The sequence below is a fragment of the Meriones unguiculatus genome, chromosome 17, assembly GCF_030254825.1.
Source record: "Meriones unguiculatus strain TT.TT164.6M chromosome 17, Bangor_MerUng_6.1, whole genome shotgun sequence".
Classification (NCBI taxonomy): domain Eukaryota; kingdom Metazoa; phylum Chordata; class Mammalia; order Rodentia; family Muridae; genus Meriones; species Meriones unguiculatus.
In genome coordinates this window covers 7,453,648-7,468,171 of record NC_083364.1, presented here as the reverse complement: position 1 = coordinate 7,468,171, position 14,524 = coordinate 7,453,648, and positions in this window count along the sequence as shown.

The following is a 14,524-nucleotide window of genomic DNA, read 5'->3' as shown; positions in this document are numbered from 1 at the left end:
CAGCATTAGAGTAAAATCTGTTTCTCACTGGAAACAATTTATCACTTTCTAGAATATATGCAGTCACACATGAAAGAGACAGAGAGAGATTTTATTAGAAGCATTCAGTGAAATAGATGTGTTGGCTACTTCAGAGAGAAAAGAAAAATACCAAGTTTGAACTCATAATAGTATCCCCCAGGTCGGGTGTTTCCCATCAGTTAATGAACACTGTCCTGGAGGACACCAAGTCTAAGCTTACTGCTTACACATTAGCATGTATGGATAATAAGGAGTTTCATACTGACATTTTCTGTGCTTTCCCACTAGTCTCTTCCTAAAGCCATGAGCCCTATCCAGTCCCAGCCCTCCATTCCCTCTTAAATACTCCTCTTGAGAGGTGTGCTTTCAGAGATTAGCACATGTGTGCACAAAGAGGAAAGCATGGCCTTGGGAAAATGCCATGTAACAACAGCACTGGATATTCATAAGGCACTGCTGTTGCCTGGAACATGAGGGCTGTAAGTGGCGAGCCATAACAACAAAAAAAGAATGTTTGCATCACAACGATGGCATTCTTGAATCTTTGTTATTATCATTTCTTTAATTATTTGGGTTAAATTGATGTAGATTTAGGTACTGTGCCAGCTCTTCTCTTTACCAAAGCTCCATGTTTTTACTTACCTTCATGGTTACAACTGAACTTTCTGGAATATCTGGGGGGGAAATTGCCATGGTCACTGTTTTAGTTATGGTGTCTACTGCTGTGAAGAGACACCATGACCACAATAACACTTATACAGGAATATATTTAGTTGGGGCTCACTTACATTTCAGAGGTTCAGTCCATTATCATCATGACCGGAGACATGGCAGCCTGCAGGCAAACATAGTGCTGGAGAAGGAGCCCAGAGTTCTACATCTTGATCCCCAGGCACTATAGACCACACTGGGCATAGCTTAAGCATATGGGACCTCAAAGCCCACTCCACAGTGACACACTTCCTGCTACAAGGCCACACCTACTCCAAGAAGTCCACACCTCCTAACAGTGCCACTCCCTACATGCCAAGCTTTCAAACACAATAGTCGATGGGGGCCATTCCAATTCAAACCACCACAGTGGCTAAGTTTATTGGTAGCAAAACCACGAAATCAGTGGCTACTCCAGTTTTATAATTTTTCAACCTGGTAGTGAACTATGAAAGCGACATAGGTATAAATGGAAGCTTTCAGCATGTCTAACTCAGACTCTCATTTTCAGAGGGAGACGCCGAGTTCAAAGTTACTATTGTTAACGTCAAAAATACAAAATTTCTCCACATCAGAATTAGTAGAAAAACTTCTTTTTATTGTTGAAATTTCAAATCATTTTTAAAGACTCAAATATGGAACCTGGTTGGAAGGCAGGAATCAGGTATCCTGAAGCAAAAATAAGAAGCAAACAAGGATTTGACACCTCCAGTAATGGCTCCAAGGAACTGAGGGACTAAGCTATCTGGTTATTTCTTGCATATGAACTGCTACCAGAATGCTTCCCAGTCCTGTGTCTTTAGCCTCAGTGTCATGGTCTGCTGCTCTGCAGAATACTAAAATGTGTAAAAATATACTATGAGGAGACAAGTCCGGAAAATAGCTATACCATTTGACTCAATGAGGGTACAAACTTCAGGGAGAAAGGAGCCAAAGCTCACAAGGAATTTTAAGAATCCAACAAGCAGGGGTTCTAGGTTATCTCCATGCCTGGTACTTGGTTGGAGTATTAGTCTCTGGGAAGACCCCTGTGTTCAAATTTTCTGGTTCTCTGTTGCTCTTCTTGTGGGGTTCCTGTCCTCTCCAGATCTTACTATTTCCTACTTCTTACATAAGATTCCATGCACTCTGCCCAACAGTTGGCCATAAGTCTCAGCGTCTGCTTTGATAGTCTGCAGGGCAGAGCCTTTCAGAGGCCCTCTGTGGCAGGTTTCTGATTGGCCTGCTCTTTGATCACCTCCCCCTGAAGGGGGAGCAGCCTTACCAGGCCACAGAAGATGACAATGCAGCCACTCCTGATGTGATCTGATAGACTAAGATCAGAAGGAAGGAGAGAGGGACCTCCTGTATCAGTGGACTTGGGAAGGGGCATGCGTGAAGAAGGGGGAGGGAGGGTGGGACCGGTAGGGAAGGATAGAGGGGCTTATGGGGGGATACAAAGTGAATAAACTATAATTAATAAAATTAAATTAAATTAAAAAAGAATCCAACAAGCAGGCTTAAGAATAATTGCCTATGTTTCGGAGTCTGTCCTTTGACTGTTCTGATTTTATGACTGTATCTGAATTTTCCACAGAAGATGAGCTGTGTTTACAGCTAAGTTGTTTTACCAGCCTACTTCCTGCCTGATGAATTTTGGGAGATCTACCAAGTTACTTTCATTTGCTAACTTTTTGTTGTATGTTTCCTTTGTTCTAGGCAGGTAGATGTCTCCAGGACTGTCGGGAGCCGTGACTCAGCAGCCTGCTTTGTTATTTAAATCTCGGCGGAGAGATGGTTTTTAGCAGGCCTTGCTAGGAGAACTTGCAAGTCCATCTCCTTTTGTTTGTGACAACAGGTGAGATAGCTTGTGAGGGTTACACCTCTTCCTCAGGCTCCTTGTGCAAATTAACCTATTGTTCTGAGATGTTTTACTGGCTAAAGTAACTCCTCAATAAATAAAGTGGTCAGAAGGCTGGAGGCAGAGGATGAGGCAGCACTTGAGACTTGCTGCTTGCTGCAGCAGTCTGCCTTTTGCAAAAGCTGTCGAGTCTGGACCTTTAAAAAGTTTCCTGTGTGCTGTGTGTTTATTTTATTAATTTTAATCCTCACACCCAACTCAAGAACCGTTCGACTCTGCCCGGCTGGCTCCGGCACATGACACAGAATTCTCAAAAGTATTTCGTCTCCCACATATATCACGAGTATCTGAGCGTTAGCTCTTCCTACATAGTTCCCTCTCTAGTTCTTTTATGAGAATGCTGAAATCTGTGATTGCAGTGTTCTCTCTTCAAAGAGCCAGGCACATGATTTAGTGCTCTGATCTTTTGTATTGATGCACAAATTTCTTAAGAGCACTCTTGCCCACACGCTTGCCCACTACTGATTTTTTTTTTTTTAATTTATCTTGTTTTGCCGACAAGATGGGCTGTAAGAGACCCAAATCTTCAAAGTTTAATTTCATTTTAATTTTTCTTCCCCCATGTGTCATTTTTTTGTTTTGTGTTTTATTGTGAAGAATGAAAAAGATTTATTTCAAGCCTTTGTTTGAAAATCTCAACAGCAGTGATTAGTTTTCTTTGTCAGCTTGACTAGAGTCTGACATGGTCAGATTTCTGGATATGCATTATTTCATTTTTGTGCCTGGTGGGGTTTCCAGAAGAGATTCTGTGAAATGAACAAAGTAGATGGGCTTTTGCAGTATTAGTAGCCAGTCTTTAATCCATCGATGCCTAAATATGCCAAGAATACAGAGGAACCACTCTCTGATTCTTTTAAGTGGTACACTGATTTTTTTTTTTCTCCTCTTGTACCTCCTGGTTTTCAGGCCCTCAAAGTTAAACTGACTCTCAGAGTTTCAGGCCTTGCAACTCCACAGCAACTTTCCCTCCCTGGACTCCTGCTTTCATGGTGATACTTACCAGCTATAGTAAGCAATCACTTGCAAGCCTTCTATGTTGGTTTCATTGCTATTATATGGTCCAACTAAAGCATCAGCTAAACAACCAAAAGAATCAGTTAACAGCTTTTAAGGGCAGTTCATGAAAATGTAGTCTTCTCTGTCATTATTTAAATTTTCTCTATAATGCTTCTGACTTCCTTTAGAGTCCTTGCTGGCTGTCTATAATATGTATATCTCACTGAACGTCTATGAGAGTCTATCTACATAATTTTTCCTATCATTCCTTAACATTCCTTCACTCTCTACCCTGCCCATTACAAAGCCATTTCTACACTTTGGCAATTGCCTCCACAGCATCCCTCCTTAGATACCAGCTTAGACTTTAGCCTTCTGTTACTGCCTGGGCTGGTTAGCTTATGGTGAACTCCATGAACGTTAGAGTCATCTGGGAAAGCAAACATCACTGCTCTCTCTAGATGACTGTAAGCAATTCTGTGGAGTATTTCCTTAATGGTTGATCACCTCTGGGTCGGTGGTCTGGGTTGTATAAGAAATTGTGTTGTATAACCTACACAGCAAGCCACAAAACCGCATTCCTCCATGGCTGCTGCCTTGAGTTACTGTCCTGACTTTTTGTTGTTATGGATTGTGACTGGGATGTGTAAGCCAAATAAACCCATTTCTCTCCAAGCTGCTTTTGGTCACAATGTCTTTATCACAGTGATAGACAGAAACCTAGGCCACTGCCATAGCCAATTGAACTAACTACCCACTTGAAAAGTGTCAATTTACATGTTGGCTGAAGTCTAGGATGAATTTTTTGGGCTGGGTTGTTTTCAGGAGTCTGGTGGAAAAGCCATGCTTTTGTCAATCCTAGTGTCCTAGAAATTGCCAGCTTTCCTTGGTTCCTAGCCTCTCTTCTCTCTCTTCACAGCCAGCAATGACAGGCTGGGTTCTCACCTTACATCCTCTGTCCCAGAGGGATTTACCATGCGTACGGATTTTTATGATTAAGTTCAGCTCACCCAGTTAATGAAAAATATCCTCCCTTCCCAAGGTGCACAGCCTTATTTACAAGAGCACACTCCTGTTTTTATGAAGAATTATATACATAGTGTTCTGCAGTGCCTTCAGCAGCAATATTGATAACAAGCAATTTCACTGGTATGGAATACTTAAACATAAACACATGTAGTATATGATATGAAATCATAGCATTTTGCATTAAATTTGTCCAATACGTTTGACTAGTGAAAACTAAGAAAATGCTCTTAAAGAAGTTTGCATTGACCAAAAATCTGGGAAATGTTTTCACATTAATAATCACAAAAAGATTGTAATTATGACCATTTTAAAGATCTTTTGGTTTGAATTCTCTCTCTTTCCCACTCTCTCTGTCTCTCTCTGTTTTTTGAGATAGGGTTTCTCTGTGTAGGCTGTCCTAGACACTTTCTACACCAGGCTGGCCTCACACTCACAGAGCTCCGCCTGCCTATGCCTCCCTGAGTGAGGGATTACAGGTGTGGCCACCACAGCAGGCTTAGTCTCCTTATTTCATTCTTGGTCGATGAAGTGAAATGTGTTACAAATTATCTTTCCAAGTTATAAATATGTTATATGTACACACACACATATATACATGCCTGCATGCATACACGAGGATATCAAAACACAAAAAGTCAGAAGAATTAACCAAATGGGTTGTAGAAGTAAAATATGTCTACTTATATTAAACAAATTAACTAAACCTTGTAGATCAGAAGAAAACTATCAAAACACACAAGTAGCTACTTTAAGCTTTCATCATCACATTTGGGCCCAAATGCCCTAGGTGTATTCTCAGTGATTTTTATAACACATCAAGTTAATTTAGTTATTTTTAACATACAAATTATATCTTGTAATTTTAGAAGTTATAAATAAAATAGAAGTTTCAAAAATAAAACAATGATGTTTATTGACCTGAAAGGGACAGGAGTTCCAAAAGGAGACCAACAGAGGCAAAAAAAAAAAAAAAAAAAAAAAAAAAAGAAAAAACTGGGCCCTGGGAGTCCTGCAGAAACTTATATTGCAACCAAGGACAATGTATGGAGAGAACCTAAAATCCCTGCTCAGATATAGTCCATAGACTCAGTCTCCAAGTGGGTTCACTAATAAGGGAATCAGGAGCTGTCTCTGGCATGAACTCAGTGGCAGGCTCTCTTATCACCTTCTCTGGGGGGAGGGGGTGCAGCCTTGCCATGCCCCAGAAGAAAAGAATGCAGGCATTCCTGATGAGACCTGATAGGCTAATGTCAGATAGTGGACCTCCCCTATCAGTGGACTAGGGGAGGGGAATAGGGAGAGAAGAAGGGAGGATGGGATTGGGAGGAGATGAGGGAGGGAGCCACAGCAGGGATACAAGGTGAATGAATTATAATAAACAAATAAGTAAATATTTAAATAAATAAAATTGAAAAAAAAAACCCAAAAAGCTAATTGCTAAATGTATTGCCCTTTAGAAATAATAAATAATTTAGTCTCCAACGTTTTATTTTTTACAAAGCATGCTAATATTTCAGGGTTTCCCCCACAGTTCCCTATAAGATTGCAGGTGAGACAAAAGCCTTAGGAAAAAGAGTCATGGAATTTAAAGCTTACACCAAACTTTTATTTCTTCGCTTTTATGTCCATCTTAATGTTAACTCTTCTCTTTCAAATTTTAACATTTATCAGAAAGATGGAAGAAATGCTCTTTGTACTATTTTTAAAGATAATGTAGAGTTGGAATCAGAGATGATCTTAATATAATTAATCCAACAAATATAAAAACAACAAAATGAATATTTTATTATTACTGAATTACTTGATTACACTTTTGGTAATCCATGTACAGTGGGTAAAATTAATACCAAACATATATAAATTGAGCTGAGAACATCTCTAACTAAATTCCCAAATGTTATTATTGAAACTTCCTTGACATTTTAGCCATTAGAGACTGTGATTTTTAGGTCTTAATGGAGAAGTTCAATGTTTTCCTCAGTCTTAGCTAGCAGACTATGGAGTTCTTTAAAGACAGGGTAATTACATGTATTTAGGGAATAGAGATAAAAGACAGTGTGGTTACCTCAGTTGAGTCTACCATGACATGAAACAGTCTGAAAAAATAAAATAAAATAAAAAATAATAATAATACAAAAACCCACCATGTGACAATTGCTGTTCTGGGGAGTGATCCCTTGTGACTGAGACAGATAAAGACAGGCAATATATTCTATTTTCATATCTCTGTCTCTGTCTCTTTCTCTTTCTCTCTCTCTTACATTTTTGTTACAAATTTTCATGTTAAGCAATGTGTCTGTAGAGTGATGCTTTTTGCACTTAAATATTCTGGAGGAAAACAGTTAGAGAGAATATAGCATGTCTCGGACACCACATTGGAAACTTTAGAAGGAATGATGTTGACAAATTTTTCTATTGGCACCTCTTGACCTTCCCCAGAGAGCACATGTCCTAGGATGCAGGCACTCAATTTCAGAGTAATTGTTCTCTTAAAAATCAAACAAACGGAAACAGAAATCTTTCTAGAAGTAGAAGAAGAGATGAACACGCATGTTCATGTATATTTGTTTCTGTGTGTTTGTACAATACGTATTGAGATCACTGGGAAATGATCTCAGAATTACTTAGTTTATACAGTGCTCTTTTCTACTTACACAGAAGATCACCTTACTGCATTCATTTTACTTAAAGCTTTGACCAAAGGATCAGTGGAAGTGTTTCCTTCAAATTTCCTAAAAATGCAAGTTAAGAAATTAACTAACATTTAAAAGGCAAAATATATTTAAATGTAAATTCATATTATACACTTAGTATTAGTTTTCATTATGTAGACTTCTATTGAGGATATATTAATTTTTCAAAATATATTTAGACATTACTTTAATATATTTTATCTTGGAAACTTTTGAGCAGAAAGAGTACAAGAAAATTATTTCATTATTTTTTAAAATTATTTCTATTTTTATTTTAAATGTATGATGTGTCTGTTGATATACTGTTCTTTTGGAATGTATACACTTTACCCTTGTTCATTCAAATGTAATTTCTCTCCCCCACTATCTGGTTTCAATCTGGATATTGCATTGTGATATTTATTCTAAGCATCACCTGTCTCATTTGTGTAAACATGCCACCATTTGTTCTCCAATTTGTCAATAAAAACAACCAGCTACAGTGTTTAGCAATGGAGAGGATAGGGTGGGACATCCTGGTTCAGAGTGGGAGGAGAGGAAGGAGTAGAAGGGAGAGGAGGAGCAGAAGCTGGGAGAGAGAGGTCTTAGAACAATGTGGAGAAATGAACCAGACCTAAGATATCACTAAAAACAAGTATAATGGGTGAATCTTAATGGTAGGAAACTATGCGGGCTTGGAGGTTTAGGATGGAGTAACTATTGCCCAGCATTATGTTCTAGGTTAACTAAATAAATTCTAGTCTCTGTGTGGTGATTTGCTTATACAGCTGTTTAGGATTAACTGTAGCTTTACTAAAAGATATATCAATAGTAAATATTAATAACCAAATACAACATGTGTCTAACAGTGAAGTAATGTTAATAATATTCAATATTTAAGGTACTAGGGCTGGAAAAGATGATGGCTCAGTAGTTGGGAGTATTTGCTGCTTTTGCAGAGAACTAGAGTTTGATTCCTAGCACCTATGTCAGGAGGCTCAGAAACACCTAAAACTCCAGCTCACTGTGTTCCAAAACACAAGTGTGGTCTCCAAGGTCACTCACATGAACAACTGTAAAGATAAATCTTAAAAATAAAATATAATTCATTGTCAATATAAAAAAAGAAAAAGAAAACCTATCTCCCAAGCGCACAGAATTTGCATGATTACATTATTGTGTCTTAAATGTTGAAATGGTTTCTTTATTAATGGTTCCATGCAGATTGATGTATATTCTATGTTTGAAGCATCAATACTTAAAGTATTTATTGACACTCTGTTAAGACAAGAATACCATTTATTCTATATAACTCAATTCTATGAAGTTATAAATAAGGCACTTTTTTTCAAACAAGGTAGATGGTACTATCAGTTCCCAGGCAAGAAGCCCTTCAGTCTGCTTTCAGACCTGAGGCATCGCTCTTTTAACTAATACACGGACAAATGTCTCCATCACCTAACCAACTTACACTATCTCCATACTTCACTCAAGTCAACAGAAAAATGATCCACTGGGTTTATCTGATGGTTGTGTTCTATCATACGGTTCTATCTGGAGAGTCCAACTCAGAGACAGAACCATATGTAAAATGTCAGGGCCCAACATAAACAAATAGAAAAGGTCCACCTGGCAGGCTGATAGGTGCAGACACCCAACAAGGCAGCTTTTGCACACAGTTGCAGCCAGGGATCCAGTTCTTCTGCCTGTTATGCTCAGGGTAGTATGTTCACTCCCAGGCTCAGGGGCCATGTGTTCCTAGGTGTTTCAGAGGATTCTTCCTAAGCAGCTTCTTTTTCTTTTTAAGCTTTTAAAAGAATCTTTCATTTCTTTTAAATATGCATATTACAGGAAAAAAAAAAAACAACACAAGAATCCAAGAGCTAAGTCACCCAATCACAAGCAGCTCAGCTCGGTGTGTCCTTCTAGATCTGGCAAGCGTACATACTCTTAGGTAATTGAGGTAATAAGGAAGTACCATGCTTTCCTCCACATCGTGAACATTCACTAATAAAAACCCCACACTACATGAGCATTTTGATAACCAAGAATACACCACACCATCTCAATCTGTCAGACAAAATTGTAATCCTGGCATCCTTGATTACAAAAAAGTCATAGGCAACAAAAAATGGCAGCAGGCCTTTAGGTAGATGTCCTGGCGAAGTTACAATTAAATTCTGCTTTCCCTCAGGGCCCAGCTTACAAGGAAACACAAGCAACAGACCACACTAAGTCCAGCATTCCTAAATTCATCATCAGATCTATATAGTAACATACAAGGAAGGGATGTGCCTGCTCAATAATGTATTCCTATGGAGCATCTGGAAGACACAGCTATGGCAGGGGTTCTCGGGAGGCCATTCTCAACACAGCATTGCAGATCTCGGGAGCCTCCCTCTGTCCCTCAACAGTCATCCTGGCAACATGAATTAACTCACACTGCCTGCCTTGTTAGCTTAGTAGGTTAAAGGACCAAGCAGGAGGAGGAAGAGGTTTGAAGCCAGATTGGTTCCGTGAAGACTTTTTTTTTTAATTCTAACTATTGTACTGTATATGCATTTTATTCTTCCTTTCTTAGCCACACTCTGTGTTTGTGTGTTTGAAGTGCCTAAGCAGCTTCTTATGTAGCATTTTTGTTACAGTCTGGATTTGGGAGAAGCCATGTTAACCAGAGTTATCTCTATCTCTACACAGAGTCAAGACTTCATTTACACTTCCAGCTCTTTTCTTCCTACCCTGTCCTCTGCAGTCTTCTACTTTCTTACTGAGACAACTTCACAGACCACTTGTTTAGAATTCTCAGCATTACATGAACCCTAATCTGGGCTGATTCCTGAGACCATTAACTCATAGAACACTTCTATGAGGGAAAATGAGGGTGTGGTTATAAACCTTCTTTCTCTGCTTTGCCTTTTCCCACACTAGCACAGTAAATGACTCCATGTTTGCTTATTGCTTGGTTCAGTGACTCCCACACCTGCCTTTTCAACCCTGCACAGCTCATCTGAGACGCCAGGATTTAGAGCATGCGCCTGTTGGTACTGGAGAGTCTACCTTCAATCTTTCCTGCTTGCAGCAAATCAATAGACTGTAAGATTTTTTCAACACACAGGAGCATACTATAAGGTTTTTAGATGCTTAATAATGAAAGAAAGCCTTCAGAGAAGTTGAATTTAGCAGTGTTTGTTTGAGGAAAGATGAAGCCTTACACCAATATCAAAGACAGGACTCATATGGTCTAGACCAGGGATCAGAGAAATCTCCAAACTGACTCAAGCTAGACATTTCATAGGCTTGTCACATTATAGTGTGATAAGTTGCTCCTCTATGATTGGATAAGAACAGCTTCTTGTAGTTTGAATAAAAATCCACTATTAATTACATTATTTAGGTAGTTTTAGCTCACTTGTATACAAGCCAGATCGTAAGTTTTTTTCATAGTGATTAAAAAGTATGGAGACAAGTCTTAGCTAATGACTTCATGTTTTGTTTTTTATTTTTTAAATTTTATTTATTTTTATTCATGACAATTTTTAAAACTTATTTATATTTTATTAATTACAGTTTGTTCATTTTGTATCCCAACTGTAGCCCCCTCTCTTATCCCCTCCCAATCCCACCACTCCTCCCTCTTCTCCTCCCATGCCCCTTTCCCAGTCCACTGATAGTGGAGGTCTTCCTCCCCTTCCATCTGATCCTAGTCTATCAGGTCTCATCAGAAGTGGATGCATTGTCTTCCTCAGTGGCCTGGTAAGGCTGTGCTCCCTTCAGGGAAAGGTGATCAAAAAGCCAGCCACTGAGTTCATGTCAGAGACAGCCCCTGTTCCCCATACTAGGACCCACTTGGACACTGTGCAGCACAGGCTACATCTGTGCAGGGGTTCTAGGTTATCTCCATGATGGTCCTTGATTGGAGTATCAGTCTCAGAAAAGACTCCTGTGTCCAGATTTTTTTTCGCTCCTTGTGGAGCTTCTGTCCCCTCCAGGTTTTGACTGTTCACAGGTCACCTTAATGTTTTTCTCAATGTCATTACCATTATAGCAGAGCAAACTGAATTTGGAGAAGCTAAGTACCAAAATATTAAAGTTGCTGTCACAATTACCATTTGATTAAATTTGTTACTCAAAGCCCAGCGCTCTTTTTTGTCTATGTCCTTACAGCCTTCTAATAGATCGATAAACCAACAGTGTTTATTGACTGAAATTGAAACATTCATATTTCTTGATAATAGAAGCTAACCATTACTAGCTGATCTACATTTCTTAAAGCTAATTAGAATATTTTGCCCGGAAATTTCAGCAATTTGTTCTTATGACCTGATATTACAGTGTTTTATGTTTAATTATAGACTATTTTGTTGGTACAGGATTTGAAACTAAGAAGACAGGTTTTAAGGTGTTAGAGATGTCTTAATTTTGAATCATTGAGTCAGTAATCGAGTTATTTCTTTTTAAATAACACAGTCGAAAATAGGAGAGAAAAGGTCAGAAGCACTTTTTCTTCACAAGTGTATTTATTTCTGCAAATGGTTTCAATGAATCATTTCAAAACTGAACAAGAAACAGATGTCTGTTAATTAGAGATTTGAATTTAATGACATGGTTGCATAGGTATGGCACACGGAACATCTGTGTTCCAGTACCTAACATTAATTTAATTTCTTTCTAGGAGTCATTTACATTTTTCTTCATTTTAAACAAATTGTTTTTCCCTGCTCAAAATAGCATTGTTGTTGTGGAGTTGATGACACCAAGGCCTTCTCCTTGGGAGCGCTGCACTCTCCCTAGTGAGGCAGATGCAGGAACCATAGGAATAAAGCATTAATTCTGAATTATGTAGCATTCCCTTCCTTGTGGCATATGAGGAGATCTAAGAATTAGGGGATTAATAGGTCATGTATTATACAGTGAGAAAATGTTCCTTTCGAAAGAAAGCTTTTTCAGATTTTTATTATACTATTTCTTGACACCATTCTTGTTGTACAATGGAAGAATCAGTCATATTCCTGCTGCCTAAAAGTTTGTTTGGCTAAATAATCACAATTCTTGCTCTCATTTAAATTCTAACTTCAATGTACTGTCTTAGTTACTTTTCTTTTGCTGTGAAGATATACCATAGCCATGACAATTTATAAAAGGAAGCATTTAATTGGGGGCTTACTTTCAGTTTCAAGACATTACTCCACGATCATGCTAGCCAGATCGACATGGAGTTGGAGTGATACCTGAGAGCTTATTTCTTATTGGCAAGATGGAGGGAGAGGAAGAGAGGGAGAGATAACCCACAGTGAGACACCTCCTCCAACAAAGCCACAGCTTCTAATCCTTCCTAAAAGGAATACCAACTGGGAACCATTATTAAAGTTTATGAGCCTAAGGGGGCCATTCCCATTCTCACTGTAACATAAATGTACACCTTTCTTGGCTGTGTAGCCTATGTCAGGAGTTGGGTAAAGCAGCTTCATCATCGATGTATCATTTGGTTTCATCTTTGAGCAATCTAATAAGGACATTTTGACCCCCCCTTAATTTATGCTTTTATACTTTTTAACATATATTTTTGATACATAAAACAAAGTGGCAGAGGCCTAAGTAGAACAGAACAGATTAATTTCTTGTGTGTGAATTAGAAAGGGGTAAGGTTACATACATACACAGGGACTCAGTGTGTTTTCTGCTGTTAGTCTCAGCATCCTTGAGACCTTAGCATCCCCACAGCCATGATATAGATGAAGATAACCCCTGCTCTTTCCCCACAGACACATTGATAAAACCAAAAATTAGGTGACATAGGTGAGGGGAAGATGTCCCCCTTACCGTTTGCCACCTACAACAGGCAGGAGAGCTGGCTCCTAGGACATCAGAGTGGGAAAACTGGCCTTGTCCTTCACCTGCTACAGCAGAATAGAGCAGGCCCTGTATGTGGTGGCTATGGCTGAGCTGGGCCTAAGGGCTTGAGTGTGGGAGAGTCGCCCTGCCTCTTGTCTGCTGTGTAGTGGCATCAGGAGGGAGATACCCTCTCCTCCCTTTTGTCCTCCCCATTGGTGTCAGGTGGGAAAGTTGTCCTGATGGGGTCATGAAAGCAGCAGAGATGGCTCTGCCCCCTCGTGCTTCAGCACTGGCGAGATCAGGCCCTGCACCTCACCTGGGAAGCACAGTAGAGCTAACCTCACAGTGGGGACATGGGTGAGCCAGCCCTGAGCATGTGAGTTTGAGAAAGCTGTCTCTGAAACTTGTCTGCCATGACCAATGACTTGTTGCAATGAATATTTGCAAGCAAAAAGGGGAGGCTAGAAGGGTATACTGCAGGACACTCTGTGACACACAGAGCTCCCACAATGAGATTTATTTTTCTCCTTTTGGGGAAAGGTTGCAAGGGTGGAGGGTGGGTACAAGGGGAAGGGTGATGAATGTGATTGTGGTGAATAATGTGAAATTCACAAAGAATTAATAAAAAGCTTTTAAAAAGTAGAAATATCAGCTGTAAGCAGCTCTAATCATTGAAAAGAGACCATAGGCATTCTACTTTCTGTTTTGAAGAATAATTTAGATATAGTAAATGCTGGATAATGCAAATTATTAGCATAAAAAGTAAAATTTGCATATATTTCTAGTTAAATGTTTAATATTTAATTTCTTTTGTCATGAATAACTTAATTCTTTACTTAGATTTTCTAAATGACTGTAACAAGGATAACAGAATAAGTCAATTAAATAAGGTCACAATCAGAAGATCAAATTATTAGTGGAAAAACTTCTGATCTGTAGTTACACACATAAGGCATAAACACATCATGGTAAATCTAATAAGATGTGTGCAAAACATTTTCAAGGAAATCTACAAATACTTCAAGCAAAACATTTAAAACAAGATAAACAGGACAGCACAAAGTATTTATTAATTAGAAGATCGAATATTGTTAATACGGGATGTGTGCCTGTACTGATCAAAAGATTTGGTATTAGTTAGAGTTTCTATCACTCTGATGAAGCATCATGACCAAAAGTAATTTGGGGAGGAAATGATTTATTTGGATTACACTTCCATATCACTGTTCATAATTGAAGAAAGTAAGGACAGGAACTCAAGCAGGGCAGGAGCCTGGAGGCAGGAGCTGACACAGAGGTCATAGAGGGGTGCTGCTAACTGACTTGCTCCTTGTTGTTTGCTCAAACTGTTTTCTTTTAGAAC